Raw genomic sequence first — 16,218 nt, forward strand, 5'->3', positions numbered from 1 at the left:
CCGGATAAGGAAAGATGGCACCGAACAGGATACGGAGAGAGAGCACAGATGGGTAAATATCAAACGCGGATGACGTTAGTTAAAGAAGCTCCAATAACATAACTGATTTTCTGTTAACTGTAATTTGTCGATCTAAAAGTGAACAGCTATTGCATTGACCAAGAGCTTCACTGGAAGGAGTCAAAACATTTATTTATGATCCGTGAGCCCTGTGACTTTTTATCAGCAAAAAAAAATAAAAGTTTCATATGAACTTCACAGGGAATTTCAAGTAAATGTTTTACTTCTTCCTTGAAAGGGATGGGGGGTGGTCTATTTTCAAAAGCAGAGAGGATAATTGGCTCAGAGTTAAAACCACTCTGGACTTTGTGCCAACATCAGTGACTGCTGGTGATGAAAGGCAGTTTAAATTGGGGTCATGTTCTGATATCATACTTTTATTCTGCCACTTAAAAACACAGTTGCCTAAAATTATAGAGACCTGCAGGAGAAGAGTGAGATTAAACACAGCGTATAGATTAACGTCTTAACTCAGGGCTGAGATTTGGAAAGAGAAAAAAAGAAACTACCGGGGGGGAAAAAACAAGTTTAAATGTTGGAAAACACTCAGCTGTGTGAAATGTTTTCACCTGCTGAATAAACACGCAGCAAATCAGGAGTTAAACAGCTTGGATTGACGCCAGTCACTTCTGCCAAAACGCTCATTTTTCCTGAGCGAGCCGGGCTATTCATTATGCCACAAAAGGTCAGCAATTTGTTCAACTCAATAAAAATGTTAATAAAACTAAGAGCTCACAAAACCAAGCACTCAAAGGCTCTGCTTCACCCCAACATACAGTGAATATGTGAATGTGTGCGCTTGTGAGGCTGCGTCTCTTTAAGCACGAGGTCGCCGCTGCAGCGTGACGTAGGTCAAAGGTTGAGCAGCAGCAGCTATCGAGCAGGAAATATAGCTTTGGCCTGGTCGTAATCCCGGTCAAACTCCACCAACTACTCAACGCAATACACACATGCTGACACACACACACACACACACACATCCACACACACAGTTCTGTAACCTACAATAACCTAGAGTTTGCACCCCCGCATCAAAATCTCCGATTCCTGCTCGTACCCTCAACCCACTCCTCTTAATAAATGAAAAGACCCATTAGGCAGATTTCAAAGGCCGCCAGTGAGCTTATAATTACGTACAAAGACTTTTAGAGGAAAAAAGTGATTACTCTGGATGCAAGTCTGGAAATAGGTGGGGGTGGGTTATTGCTAAGCAACCAGTCATTATCCACCAGACTGGAGCACGGTGACCGGCCATCCGTCTAACTCCGGTGGCTCGCCTGGCTCCTGTGCAAAACCCCCCTCCCTCCTTCCCCTCCGCCACTCTCTCTCTCCCCTCTTCCTCGCTCCCTCGCCTTCTCTCTCTCTCTCCCGTCTCCCCGTCCAAATACAAACAGAGATAAAGAACGCTGCAATCGCTCTTGACACACAAATAGGTTAACACAATAAAGCCGGCTTTGCCTGGCTCACTCGAGGGAGGAAAGCAATTCCAGCAGCAGGCAGGAGGTAATAAAACAGGGCTAGGAGTGCGTGTGTATGTGTGTTTGTGTGTGTGCGTGTGTGTGTGTGTGTGTCCATACATGTCCTCATGTCAGTCTTCCTATGATTTTGTATGTGAGTGGAGGCAGGCGCGCAGAAGCTCTTTGGCCTCGGGGCCTAATATCCCACGGATTTTCAACCTTTCCTTGACACAAATAATAACGGGCTAGAAAATGATGGAAATTCCAGGCTACTCCTCCATTTAGATTAAGGAAATGGTGGCTTTGCATTAACAATATAGCTGACCCGCACCCTACACAAACACATAAACATCTCCCTATGGGTCACATGTCCACCAGCTCCCTTGTAAACGGTCTACAGCGCGGTTAAAATTCAACAAGTAGATTTAATGAGTTTTATCTCTGCACGCCTCAGCTCACGCTCCCTGATGCGGCTGCCAGTCCTGGCAATAAATGATCAGAATCTCCAGAGTTATATTAAATCGTGTTGCATTCACGCTGAAGTCAGGAAAATGGCAAAGTGGCTTTTGCAATTACAATCCGGACCAGACAACATTGTTTTCTCCAGTCAGTGGAAATTTCATTACCTTATACAGCAGCTGCCTCAGAATTAGGTAATAGGGTCTTTTTGTCAGAGACACCAACCGTCTGTGGGAGGCGGGACACCCTGCGAGTCTTATCCATTTCACAACAATATGCAGCCACTGCCAGTCAGCGTCCAGATGCTGGTCAGCATAATGTGCCGTGTTATTCAGCGATATGGAGGAAGTGAATGAAGAAAAGAGCAGTCGAAAGCTAATTCCTGGATTGACTGTAGTGTCATCAAAAGCATTGAACCTTGATACATCCATGCAGCCAACGTGTCTCTCCTCAGGCTGTTATGGACTGATGGCGTGGGTCACACGCGGCTCCATCGCTCGCGTGTCAACAAACAGAGGGCGGGGCGAGAACATTTTCCTGTGGAAGGACTGAACTCTGAAGAAACCCCAATTAAAGCTTCTGGGAAAGTTTGCCGTATTCAGGTCGCACAGGACGCCCATTCGTACGTGTCAATCAATTCTCCCCTACTTTTACCCGCTGTTCCTTCCACCAGGTAATCAAACAGCGCAGATGTAGAGTGGTGGCCATTGTCAAACAGGGAATAAATTACCAAAGCATGAAGAGAAAACATCTTATCTGTCTGATGTATTTCCTGCTTCTGCAGAAAGCTCCAAAGCCCGAGGGAGAGCAGTCAACCAAAATGGAGGGGGATGGAGATTAGGATGATGTGCGGCTCCTTGTTCCATTAAAGTTTGATCTTCCTCAATAGCCGAGGAGAATCAGATATCTCCCATTCAAGATTAAAGTACACCAGCATAGAGGGAGAGATTAATCAGAGGCCTGCATGAGATAAAAACAGCCCCGCTTCTGGCATGGAAAACAGTGGCAATAAAGAGTTCAGCTGATAATGTGAAACATGGCGCGGCACAATAGCAAATCAAACAGCATGTAGGGGCCTGCAAAACAAATCAAAGCGCCGACTAGACTGCGATACAGAGGCTGGAGGAGTGCAGCAGAGGCTGATCTGATAGTAACCGGGGCCTTCATTTTATTACTGGTTGAGGTTGGAGGGGGGGACGCGCTGAGAATTTTCCCATGTTGCTCACTGTCGCCTGGCTCTCATTCCCTCTCCTCCTCCTCTCCTTGAGATCAATGGCGCTGGGGTGATTTCACAGCAGCCTGCACTGTCACCCAGAACAAATCAATGTGACCATGAGGAAGGCAAGAGCGGCATTGTTTTTAAGGAGAGCAAATTCGCTGTTGGAGAGCTTGTCAGATTTGCTTTATTCTCTTTCTTCCCCCAAGAACACTTTGGAAGGAGCATGCCTCCACTCACTTCTTTTTTTGTTTGACTGCATGGGTTATGGAGCCGCGCAGCACTCAGGCTCCCCACACCTGGAGCACTCACTCGCCCCGCATGTCTGCAGACTATATTTCACTACATGCTCGAGAGCATTTTCAAACAATAAAGAAAAATGGACTAACGGCCGTAACCTTTCCAAATTATAGGCTGTACATTAACCTCGAGGCCTGGTGAGACGTGACTTCCATTCAACCAGACAGAGGGCGAGGGGGAGTTGGGCGAGGGAGGGGAGGTCGGGGGATCGCCGCTGTCCGTCATGCACTAAGTAGCTGCAGATAACCCCGGTGAGGAGCTGCCAACGTCTGCCATCGCGGTGGATCAGATCACATGAGCAGAGCGGTGGTCAGGTAAACCTTTTACTGCAGCCAGAAGAAGAGGAAATCATCTTTGGATTAACCGGCGGAGACACACACACACACACACACACACACACACACACACAGACACACACAGTCGTGCTACCGTGGAGCTGTCATCACACAAACTTCATTATTATATAGTATGAGTGGAATCTCATCCAGGCATCACGCCACGAAAAACCTGTATTCATGAAAGTGCAGCAATTTAGTTCCTTTGTACAAGGTCAGTATCATGTGAAAAGCTGCAGTTTTCATTTCATATAGAAAATAACAAACTGAATCCTCGGAACCAGCCTTGAGAGTGAGCCTGAAACATTTGTGTTTGAGTATTTGACCCCAAAGTGGTCCAAAGATCAGGAAGCTGGGGAGAAGATGACAGTGTCAGCACGGTTAGAAAGACGGGGGGTCAATGATTCTCTGCTAAAATAGATATCATGTGCAGTTTGATGAATGGTAGCGTTGAGGTAGATATCTAAAGCATTAAGTCCCGGTTGTGTTCCCTGTAAAAACGAACAGAATCCACTCCCCCCGTACTAATGATGTCAGATCTCATCAACACCACCATCTTCACTGGAAACTAAACGTCTCCTTCACTTCACTGAATTCCCACTGACTGTCTGAAGGCTGTGTTTGTTTCCCCACTATCGTCTGTGTGTTGCTTTTGTTTTATGTTGCTTTCTTCATGCTCCGTCTCCACATCCCGGACACTGATGTGCCAGACAAATCTCGCTGCAGGGACAAGGGTTTATACTAAATCATGTAGTATTGCAAAGTACAAGAAAGCCAGTGTCATTTTTGTTTGCCTGCACATGAAAAGTGTTCAAATAAAGACGCGATAAAGAGACTTTTTCCTGACATGAGACACTTTGATCAGGTACCTAATGAGCCGCTGTTGACACGGCTTTGAGCGAAAACGCTCCCGTTCGTTAAAAGTGTCCGATGAAATTTCCAAGTATAAGAATCTGTTAGTGCCTTTCTAGAATATCGGATAATCTAGAAAGGGTTGTTGGGAGAAGAAACGTGCATTTCAGAATTATTTACATCTGCAGTCTATCTTTCTATAAATGGAGTATGAACGGTAAATCTATTCTCTTGTGAATAAAAGGCAGAACTTTCAGTAAAAAACTCCACTCAGTAACAGACCTGCATAGATAAGACCTCTGACGTGGGGGTAGATCTTCAGACACACACACACACACACACACACACACACACACACACACACACACACACACACGTATCTACTATTTTAGTCTTCTTAAGTGCCAAAATGAGTTTTGCTGCCTCTGGGTAAGTGTTGAGACAATCAAGCCATGCAGGGATTAAAAAAGATTAATACACAGCGCAGGAAATTAAACTTCAGTGACTTTAACGATATTCATGAGTCAAGCTCACTGATTCACTTCAGGCAGGCACTTTAATAAGCAAAGAATACAGTAAGGGGCCCAGACGCTATCAATCAATCACACTGATAGGCAATTTGAGTTGCAAATTGATAAAATGCCATGCTTCTCTTAGTGTATTACTTTTGTTAATGCGATGCTAAAATATGTTCCAACTGTTGGCAGCCTGAATGAGTCCATGCAGCAGCAGACTGGATTTTGACTTTAAGGTTTTTTCTTAATTTTCATCAGTAAGGAAAGAAAGAGTGAAGCTATTAAACGGCTGCTGTGAGCAAGTTTTAGGAAACAAAAGTTTCTAACATACAAAGCTCAGAGATGGATCCAGGGGCCGGGTGATCCTTCGGCCCACAAACTTAAATCTGATTGGGCCCCTGATCTGCCCCTGGCATGTCAGCAGACTTTTAAAAAAGAATCACTTAATAACAATATTCAATTATGTTTTTTGTTTTTATAAAGTACACAATGGACTTGAACAATTAGTAATTTTCTAAATACATTCAAGCAGTTTCAAGCTATAGAGCCAACAAGGAATGATTTAAATGTGCACCTTACTGAATCAGGAATTGTGCTTGGAAGCTGGACATATCATTTGGCCACTCTATGTAAATTGTGACCCCTACTAAGAGAAATCCTTGATCCACCACTGAGTTAAGGTTAAGAAACATTTTTTCGCAATACACTGTGGACTTTTGTCAGTTTTCTCCAGCGCAACAGGAAACATGGTGAAAGTGAGAGGAAGGCAGGGTGAGTTGTGTTGAGCCTGCAGCGGGACACTTCCTGGGTCCAGAGTTGCAAAAAACAAGAAGATCCAACATCTGAGCCAGTAATAAAGAGGCAAAACAAAAGCTACAAACTCCAAAAGGTAATTCATTGACCTAGATATTAAAGCCTTTCTGCCGTTGCCTTCTCCCCTGCCTTGTCCAACCATCATGTTGAGTTAAGGGGAGCATTATGCTGGGGAGACTATTTGTTTAGGTGAGGAGCAGCCGCAGAGCTAATATGAGCACAATTTGCTCAGCAGGTCATAGGCGCAGAGTGGAGGAAGTAAATGAGGCAGTTCTGCCCCCTCGGGTGCAGCCCCTGCCTCATACATCACTGGATGTTTTATTCAATAGAGCCAGGAAGGCTCCATGGCAGGTGCCCTGACTGTGGGGGCGCCTGCCCTGCTGCTGCTGGAGGGGCCCGGATTACATTCAGCCAGCAGCCTGTCTGAGCAGGACCCGGGCTGGCGAGGAAGATCAATTTTGAAGATGCTTGTAGTCTAATGATAAAACATTCCGTGTGCAGCTTTTTCTCTCACTGCGCAGTCAGCATAAGGTGCAGGGCTCATTTAGGTGCAGTGTCAGCGATGGAGCGCTGCAAAGCAAACCACAGCACGGGAGAGGTTCAAAGTTCACCGTGGTCGGGAAACAGCCCAAAGTTTTATGAGCTCGCATTTAAATAAAACATGAACTTTGCCTCTACTCAAAGATATTCCGACAGGGATGCATTTGCATTCACGGGAGATTCACGGGACAGTGACGAATTGCCTCCGGAGCTCAATGCAGCATCATCAACATGTCGCCGAGCGCAAAGTGAAAAGTTTTACAGCGTTGCGCACACGTCCCTGTGAATTTTACGAGTCCTCGGATAAAAGCCACTCACGATATGGAGGCACCATATAAAAGAGAATGTCTATCATTACCATCCGGGATGGAAATAATCACTAATTGCAGCAGACACTGAAGTCACCCCGCACGCTGACGCACGGGGGCCCACTGAGGAGAAATTCGCACCTTCTGCTCTGACTCCAGTGGCACACATCCCTCTGCGCGGTGCCTGCGGTGCACTGCCCCTCACTATACACTTAATTGCCAGCCATACTTGAGAAGACCAGTATCACACATGAAAGCGGCTCCTGGAGCCATTCGGGAGCGGCCCCCTAACAACTCGGCTTTTTACAACACTTCCTTTATTGCGGGTCACGCATGGAAACAAAGGCTTTTAAATCCGAGACGTCGTTCAGTGAGCAGCATCCCGGGAGAAGAAAACGGAGCATTTACAAACAGTCATTATTTTCCGCTGCGCCTTCGCTTCCCATCCCACAGGATTCAGACCGCGGCCACGTTAATGGCCACAGACCGACCCGACACATTCAACACATCTGCAGCACTCGGAGAAATGTAGATGGATATTTACCATAAATTGCTCCGTGGTGCAGACTAGAACTCCATGCAGATTGTAGTGTTCACTGAGCAATCTGCCTGACACCTCTCCGGTCCAAATTAAAAAGGATTCATTCTGTTCTCCAAAATCCAGCAGGCGCTTCGTCGATGTCAGACGCTGATTAAGTTTATCCTGCTCCGACGGGATGCAAATATGCCGGTAACCCTGCGAATTAGATTCCACACTCTAGCTTCTGGCATGCAAAGTTAATAAGCTTCCCTTTCTCTCTCTCTCTCTCGACTCGGCTGCCAATTTTTGCCGAGTGCAAAAGCGCAGGTCGACAATTTCAGGAGCGTCCTCGGAAGGATTGCGCACCAGTAAGTGCGTTCCTGGGCTTCTCGGTGTATCCTCCGGAGCAGAATAAAAGGTCCTGGTTCCTCCTCTTTTATTTCCAAATAACAGAGGTGTCGGTAGAAACACTGGAGGCTCGCACTGCTACGCAGTATTCCAAAATGCTCCGGCGTTACGCATGGGTTTAAAGTGGTCCACCCGCTCACCATACACGACCTTACTGGAACTGGATCATGCAAGTGTTAGTCATGTGTTGTTATATAGGCAAATAGGTACCCTGAAAGAAATCAAGGCCGGGCCAAAGCAGCTGCCTGAAATATCCGAAACTGCTGCGATGCGATGTAAAGAAAAGCCCCGGCGTTCAGGCTCTGCTCCGTCCGTCACTTTCTCCGCGGTGTCGGCAGCCTCGCTGAGCTCTTTCCCCACGATTCACACTCCGGTTCCCCGCTGAGGCTGTGGCCTGACCCTGGCAGCGGAGCTCCGGGACGCTCTCTTTGGTGTGGTGACCGAGTAAGAAGTGGTTCAGTGTGGATAACGAGCTGGCTGCTGCGACCAGCTCCGGGATGCGGTCCTGCCCTGGTGCCGAGCTGCCGAGACTGACAATAACCCGGAACGCTGCAGACTGTCAGGCAGCACAGACCGCCCACCGACCAATCACTGCACTCAGGGAATAGAAACATTCCCACGGGTTGGCCAATCATCGGTAATTGAGGACTGTTTCCATAGAGATGCGTCCAAGCGTCTGAAACCACGTTGTTTATTCGCGGAAGAAGAAAATAAGCTGATCTGAATCTCGCTGGGAGGATGCAGATTGAGATCTTTAATCATTCTTTTATTCCTTTACAGCGTCTCAGCCTCTCCCCCCCCAACACCCCCAGCTGCCTTGCTAAAGGTTAAAGACACCGTCCTTTAATGAGAAGACATGGGTTCAAAACCTGCAGGCGGAGCAGTGCCCTTGAGCAGCGGGCGGAATCACACTCCAAGCTGCAGGAATTCTGCTCCTGAGCCAGCTGCTCTGCGGGGAGAAATAAAGTATAATTATGCAACCTGAATAAGATTAAATGTGATTAGCATGTGGAATGAATCTACTGTTTATGAATTGGTGCCTTGAAAATGCCATTTAACTTAATTGGTTTGAAACTCCTATAGGACAAACATTCCGCTCGTATAATAAGCCTGGCAACAATCAGTTTATAATATCAGAAGTCAGAGAGCTGGGTGATCATCAGGGAGCCGCCTCGGAGACACAAAGATCTATTCAGGGATCTATTAGGATGCATTAATGGCACGTTTGTCTTAAACCATGACGGGTGCAGTGTCTATATCAACAACCTCCAAAGGTAATTTACTAATATAGATATGTAGGGTTAGGGTTAGTAATTATTTGTTACCATCTATACACACATTAAAAGCAGTTGTGCTAATGATCCCTGGTGACACCCACAGCCCTCTCTGTTGACTAGAAACACCACTAACTCACACCTTAATGGAGCAAGACAAAGAAGAGAGGACATTGCAGCAAGAGAATCTTTGAGGAAGTACGACATATCTGTGGCCACTTAACTCTGAAGGAGTCCATCACTGACGCCTTCAGCTTGTATAAGTCACAGGAAACCTTGCAAGACGTGTGTGCTGTTTTGCAAAATGTCATTACAACAGTGAGGAAGTGGAGGGTTCACTTTGACTGAGGCCTCTTCTTCTTCTTCTTCTTCTTCTTCTTCTTCTTCTTCTTCTTCTTCTTTTTCCTCATCTTCTTCTTCTTCTCCTCCTTCTGGCCGACTGTGTCCGGCGCACCCAGCGCACAGACCCCGCGCCACACAAAGGCGGTACAAGCAATCACACATCATGGACTCTCATAATAAGCTGACGCTGGGAAGTGGGTGATGCAGCACTCAGCTTATGCCAGTGCTGATAAGAGCCTGAAAGTATTACCTCAGTCTGGCAGCCCGCTCCAAGAAATCCATCCTGAGCCAGGTCATCAATTCTGCCCTATCTGATTGCTCACCAATCCCTGGCAGCTCCATGTCGCTGTCCTGGCTCCTGCCTTTGAAATACTCTCTATGACTTGCACTTTCATACTAGGCCCTTTCACAGAAATATAGTTACAATCAGTGCGTGCATGTAGGATCTTTTAGGAGGCCTCGCACCGACATGACAAATAACAGTTGCTCTCAGAGACTTAAAATTTCCAGAACAATGGAGCGCAGGGGCTTAATCAATCGCTTAAATGTATTAGCTCCCTTCAAATATTACCCCCCCCCCCCCCAGTACTGCAGTGGACCTACAGAGCATACATTAAAGTATCTGGAGTTCAATCCTACACCACGTGGCTGCATAGTCAATCACACAGATGAACTATTAATTGGAAAATACTCAACCAGAGCTGTGTTGTGCTCCTGTGAGGCAGGCAGGCGGGCAAATAAGCCATTTGATTAGTTGATAACCAGATGACTCAACAAACATTCAAGGCATGTTTACTGTGGTTTGATTAGAGCACGCCCAATACGCAGAAGATTGGACACAAATACTTTGTGAAAACACTCAGCTGTTCCAATCCCCAAGGCAGCGCGAGGGCGCATAAAAACAATGAATTATTTATGGGGGAGACTAGCGAAATATCACAGTGGATAATTTTCTGTGGGCTATATTAAATGCAGTTTTCAAAATGATATGTCTGAGTCTGTGCATTTACCAGGAATCATTCCGAGTGACAGGATCCAGAGGCTGGAGATTGGATATGAAATCATAGCAGATATTTCCCTGCCAATAAAGCTCTGAGCGTTTAACTGAAACACGAAAGCAAGGTTTATTCACATGGTAATTGAGCCTCCTTCTTTCTTCTTAAACATGATCAGAGGATATTTGCTTTGTCTGTTCAAGGTATTAGCTCTTTTTCAAAATGAAAGACCTTGATATCAAGGCAAGCCTTCGGCATGTCTCATCTGAAAGAGAGTTCACAATACCAATAAATTGGTTTGGTTTCAGTGGCAAAAAAAACCACTTCAGCCTCTGTTTGAATGGGGCACCTCGTAAATAAAGCTCTGGTTGTCCACCTCCAGAGTGACATTAGTGACTAGTCTCCAAACTGAAAGCCTGATGCTGTTACAATTTGTTCCCTGAAAGTGGACTCAGTTTAATTGAGCAAAGTTTAAGTCTCCACAAACAGCAAAGTAACAGGAAAAAAAAAAATCAATGGCAGCAGAGGCATGGAAAAAAGAGATAGCATTGATTTATCTGCCATTGATCGGTGAGGATCGCTGCATTGTGCCCTCCGGGTGAAATGCACGCTGTCTGCCAAGTGATGGGGATGAATCTGAAAAGGTGTCAAGTGGTTAGAGGACACAGAGGTGGAGGATGAGATCGGGGGCAGCCAGAGGTGGCAGGGGAGGACGAGGAGGCTGGAGAAGGAGCGAGGGCACGAGGTATCGAACAGAAGAAAGGCAGGAGACAAAGGGCTTGATAAGAGAGGATGATGTTACACGCATGACACCAGCACTATGCAGGGTTGAGTCTCTATAGTGTTCCGCTAACCGTATTTGACAGAAGCGAGAACAGATCGACATGAAAGCAGAGAGCTTAGTGAAAGAGCAAAGGGCCCGAAGCGAAAACCATCATATCAACCAAGACATCCGGTAAAACCAAGAGCTTCTCTCTGCCGCTGACAATATCAGCATTCAAATGAAAATAACTCCGCTGACCCCTGTTTTAACTGCTGTGAGCACAACCATCCTCGATTTATTCACTGTGAAGTCGAAGGCTGTTGGCTACAATAATACTGTGTGAGTAAGCATATATCAAATCCCACTGTTGCGGGTGCTTGACAAGACGAGCATCTTTTGCAATATTTTAAGTCTCAGCAATTGGCAAATGGATGTTTCCCCGGAGACGTTACACTGACAGCCAAATGTTGTGGAGGAGAGGGGAAGCCAGGACAGAGATCAGAGGCCACAACAGAGCCAGATGAAGAAGTGTTACTCCTGAACTTTGGTATCTTTACGACATCACACCCCCCATCTCCTCTACGGCTGAAATCCTTTACTGTCTACCCTGTCAATACGTCTTTGACACCAGAGGTAGCAGCTATATGCAGGGTTCCAGACGTTATTAAACTCACTACACAAAGGCGATTGACTCCCGTTAAGTGTACATTTTTGACATAATCTCTATAAACAGATTCAGGATGTGAATCTATACAGAATCTGCTGGTAGGGGTGAGGACTTTGGAGCTGGAAGACATCGGCAAATGCATCATCTGCTTTTAATTTATCTACATTTAAATGCAGATGGCTTGAGATAAAGATTAGCCAAAATGGCGTCCGGACTCGTAAACAATGTACAGTGAAAGTGGAACTATACTACTAGAGTACTTGTCTGGAGCCTACACCGCCAGAGTGTGGACGTAACCAACATGCCATCAAACACTGTCTTCCTTGTGTTGCATCTTACACAATACATAGGAAAAAAAATCACGGCCGCACAATTACAAACTGTTTACGCACAAATGCCTGGAAGTTTCCGGCATGTCATAGCATCGCGCTGGAAATGGTGCTGCGTCAGTGTGTCGACAAAATAAAGAAAAAAAAGAAGTGATTAACATCCTCACCCGGGTGTAATGATGGGAGGCAGCGCTGATAGAAGTCCACTGTGGAGTCATTTGACTGGGGAGTGAATGCAGATTGGTCCCATTGCAGGTAAAAGATCTTAGTGAATTGGTTTCAGTGGGTTTTTTGACCAGCGAAAAAGGAGAACAACATTTTGCTGTGCAGAAACCTTCAAAAAAGAAAAGTGAGTGCTTTGGTTTTTAGAGACTGCGAGACATGTTTTCTATCCTGTGACCTTGCTATTGTGAAAACGTTGAAAATTTCACTTTTCTTTGTCGTCTATTTGTTGTGATTTTTATTCCTTCTTTACTTTAACTTTCTTGTGTTCTTTATATGAGTGTTTTGTGTTCAAGGTGTAATTAAATGTAGTGACTGACACTTGTTTTGTTGGCGCTTCAAAAGGACAAGCTGTTCCTTCACAGCTTTAGTTGAGAGCGACTCTCTGTGCTTTGTAACCTTGTTTTTTTATTCAGAGGTGCCGTTTGAGGAAAGCTGACTTGACTCCACACTAAGATTGTCACTTGTTTATGTCTTAGAATGCTTTTTTTTTTTTCTGGTTTTGGTTCAACCCTCCGAAGCATCTGGTTTCCTGCGTGTGACCAGTCACAGACGTCTTCTTGAGACACACATGAGTTCACACAGAAAGCTGTTTGCACACAGGTTGAGTTGCGGTTATGTTGTGAACACAAATGTTTGGGATGAATGTGCTTTTAGGTGGTGACTGTTGTTTCTCATCACAGACTTTAATAAGGCATAAAAAGAACAGCAAATTGTTATTACAGAAATAGCACAAGGGTGTGAAAAAGCAGAAGAAGAGCTGGTAACTTGATGTATAAATGTCAGTTTCCACATTTTGGAAGTTAAAATGTGGCTTCAACACCGGCTTCAACACCTTGGAAACGGCTCCTCCACAGAAAACCTATTTGAATTTGCTGCATCTAATGTGAGGAATCACATTTCATCAAAAGACATAATAACACTTTAAGACACCTTTCATGATGTGTGTTTTGTGAGCAGCCGCTCCCAGCAGCATATTGAAAAGACACTTAACCACATTCTTTTATTTATTCAAGACATATGTATAAAAATACAAGAAAATTCTTAAAACGACTCGACCTATATTGTATATTTTGTTGATTTGAATAAACATTATCCAAAATGTATCCGACAATGTTCTAACCCAGAGAAATCCACAATATAACAGGAAGTTGTTTTTTTACTCCCACCATTTTATTGTTTACTCGTAATGGATCCCATTGTTGTTCCTAGCGCATTGTGAATAAAACATTAATTACCTCATCGGTGAAGATGATTTGCGCGTCCCATCATTCTTTATAAATTGATTTCCACAGACGTGCTACAGACAAATCATATATTACACAGAATTAAAGTGTTTGCATTATAATCTAACGACAAAATAAAGCAAAAGATATTATCAACGGATGTCGCCGTCTATCAGAGAGGCCTTCTGGTGACAACGCACCTACAGCTCACATTGTGTATTGATGCTCCGAGCAGCAGCTGCTTCAGGCAGGTCTGCCAAGAACACAGGTATCCTTCCTGTTGTCTGAGAGCTTCACATGTTGCATCTCCGCCCTCTCCACACAATGCCGCCTCAGCTCAGCACTGGTGTCCGTGACAGGCGAGGGGCCACTCCGTTAAGTTAAGACCTACTTTAAAAATAACTGCCAGGCTATCAGATATAATCAATATGTGTGAAACAACTGTGACGTGTAAAGGAAAAACCGTTTTAGGTGAGTTTTTACCTCTGCTCTGCTCAGCGATGATGATCTCGGCTCTAATTAGACCTTAATCTTCTTAAGAAGTGACTGCAATTTCAATAGACCTTGATTAAAGCCCTTCGCTGTGTCCTAGTTCCATAGCCTACTGCATACTAACCACATTTCAAGTGCGTAGCGTGCTCACAAAAGTATGCATAAGCAAATAGCTAAGCATACAGCTCATACACAAAATGAATAGCAGGATTTTGTAGCTCTGAAGGACACTTTGTCCCACAATGTAACATGAACTGGAAGCACTGAGAAGAAGAACAGTGAGAGAGCTGCAGGAGTGTTTGTAAAGAAATATTAAAACTGAGGGAAAATAGTAATAGAGGGAACCGCCTCACTCAAAACCCATTTGACAATTTACAGACATATCACATCAGTTTGACAAGGAAATCCCAAATCAAGATACAGCTACTAGCTTCTGTTGGTTGTTTGATTTTACATTATAGATGTATATTTTATAAAATCGTATAATACTATCATTTAACAGTATTAATGTGATGTAAGTATTATTCCACCAAAATCTTTGTTCGTACAACGTCTCCCTCACAGACACTGAAATGTCCGTCTGTTCGGTAACAAGTTAAAGACAGAAAACCAGGAAACAAAAGCTGCCTGTGCCTCTTTGAAGTTAACTTTCTGACGCATTATATCAGGTATAAAAACAAATGAGGTGTAAAAACAAGCGGTGGTTTTATGGGGGGGGGGGGGGGGTGGAGTCGTCTGGCACTTGGTTTGTTAAGTCTGTGATGTGTCAGTCTTTTAATGTGCGACACCTTTCAGTGAAATAATCAGCGTTCTGATGTGAGAGCAGAATCTATCCGAATTCTAAATACTGTTTAAATGTAAAAGGCCCATTTGTAAAGTAATGGAGGAGACATTCTTTCACTCTTCACTCACTCCTCTGACCGTGGCTGTGTTACGTCTGTCGAGGTTATGTTTTCAGCTGTATTTGCTTGCTTGTTGTGAGCAGGATTACGCAAAAACTCCTGGACTGATTTTCATGGCATTTTGTGGAGGGGTGGAGCATGACCCAACCTATGACATTTTCTGGCAGATTTGGCGAAATGAGTGGATCATGGATTTTTTTTAAACCTTCTTTAACATTGAAAGATAGGGTGTGAGTATTGGTGGAGGCAAACACTCTCCTAGCCTCCTTGTAGTTTCTAAGCACATTACAAAGAGACATGACGGAGCCAGTATATTCAACTTGGTGAGTTTGCACTGCATCTTCCATAACTGATGGAAATGAGGACAACAGGTCAACATAGCCTATAGCGTATTTGATGAGCTCGGCCTTTGCCTGAATTGCAACTTTTTGCCTAGTTTGAATGAAGCTTCAGTTTATTTACCTATATTGCTAAATGTTTCATTACAATCCACTACATCCATGGTAGTGTTGAGATATGTGACTGTGTCATAATATTCTCAACGGGGTGAAAACGTGATACGGTCGTGATAGGTGGACGTAAAACCTGATTAAGACAAACTATTGATCATCAGCTTAGTTGTAATTGTACAAAACAAAGGGAAACCTTAACGATAACCTTTTAAAATGAAAAACTGTTCAAACATGTGTCCCACAGTTGGCCTTTGGTACTGAAACGAAGAGCACTACATGTCTGGATAAAACATTTGAGAAAATTCAGTGGGGTTTAGTCGTCCCTGTTGTCAGTTACTGCAATTTGAATTCCTCCTGTTGCATTCTAAATTGCTTCTGCTTGTTCATTTCAACTTGTGAAGGCAGCTGGTTGAACACTTTCCATGTCTCCCCATCTCAGCCAGTCAGGCTCCAGTGGACAGAGGGACGATCATCCTCTGCTTTGCGCAGAGCTCGGCTCAGCCCAATTCTGCACCTCCGCTCGCGAGTGATAGAGCACTATCAATTCTGACAGCTCCCCAGAGCCACTGAGAGTTGAGTGATCCCTCCTTTCACCCACCCTGCAACCCCAAAGCACACACACACACACGCACAAGCACGCACACACACACACACACACATACAGTACACGATCACACACATCCACCTCTTCCCTACTGTCTGTCTCTTCAAAGGACGAGGGCTGGAAATGAAAGGCGGAACAAAAGCTGTCAAAGTAAAGAAAGAAGGGCA

General features: G+C 44.7%; 1 protein-coding gene across 1 annotated transcript in view; it reads right to left on the reverse strand.

The window, feature by feature from the left end:
* The window catches only part of fam222aa (family with sequence similarity 222 member Aa), a 50,860-nt gene extending 42,538 nt beyond the window's left edge, over positions 1-8,322 (reverse strand). Inside the window, exon 1 of the mRNA XM_062382028.1 lies at positions 7,400-8,322. The gene's annotated coding sequence lies outside the window, so the exon portion shown is untranslated. The remainder of the gene's footprint in view (positions 1-7,399) is intronic.
* Between the last annotated feature and the right edge of the window lie 7,896 nt (positions 8,323-16,218).

This window comes from Platichthys flesus, chromosome 3, assembly GCF_949316205.1.
Source record: "Platichthys flesus chromosome 3, fPlaFle2.1, whole genome shotgun sequence".
Lineage (NCBI taxonomy): Eukaryota > Metazoa > Chordata > Actinopteri > Pleuronectiformes > Pleuronectidae > Platichthys > Platichthys flesus.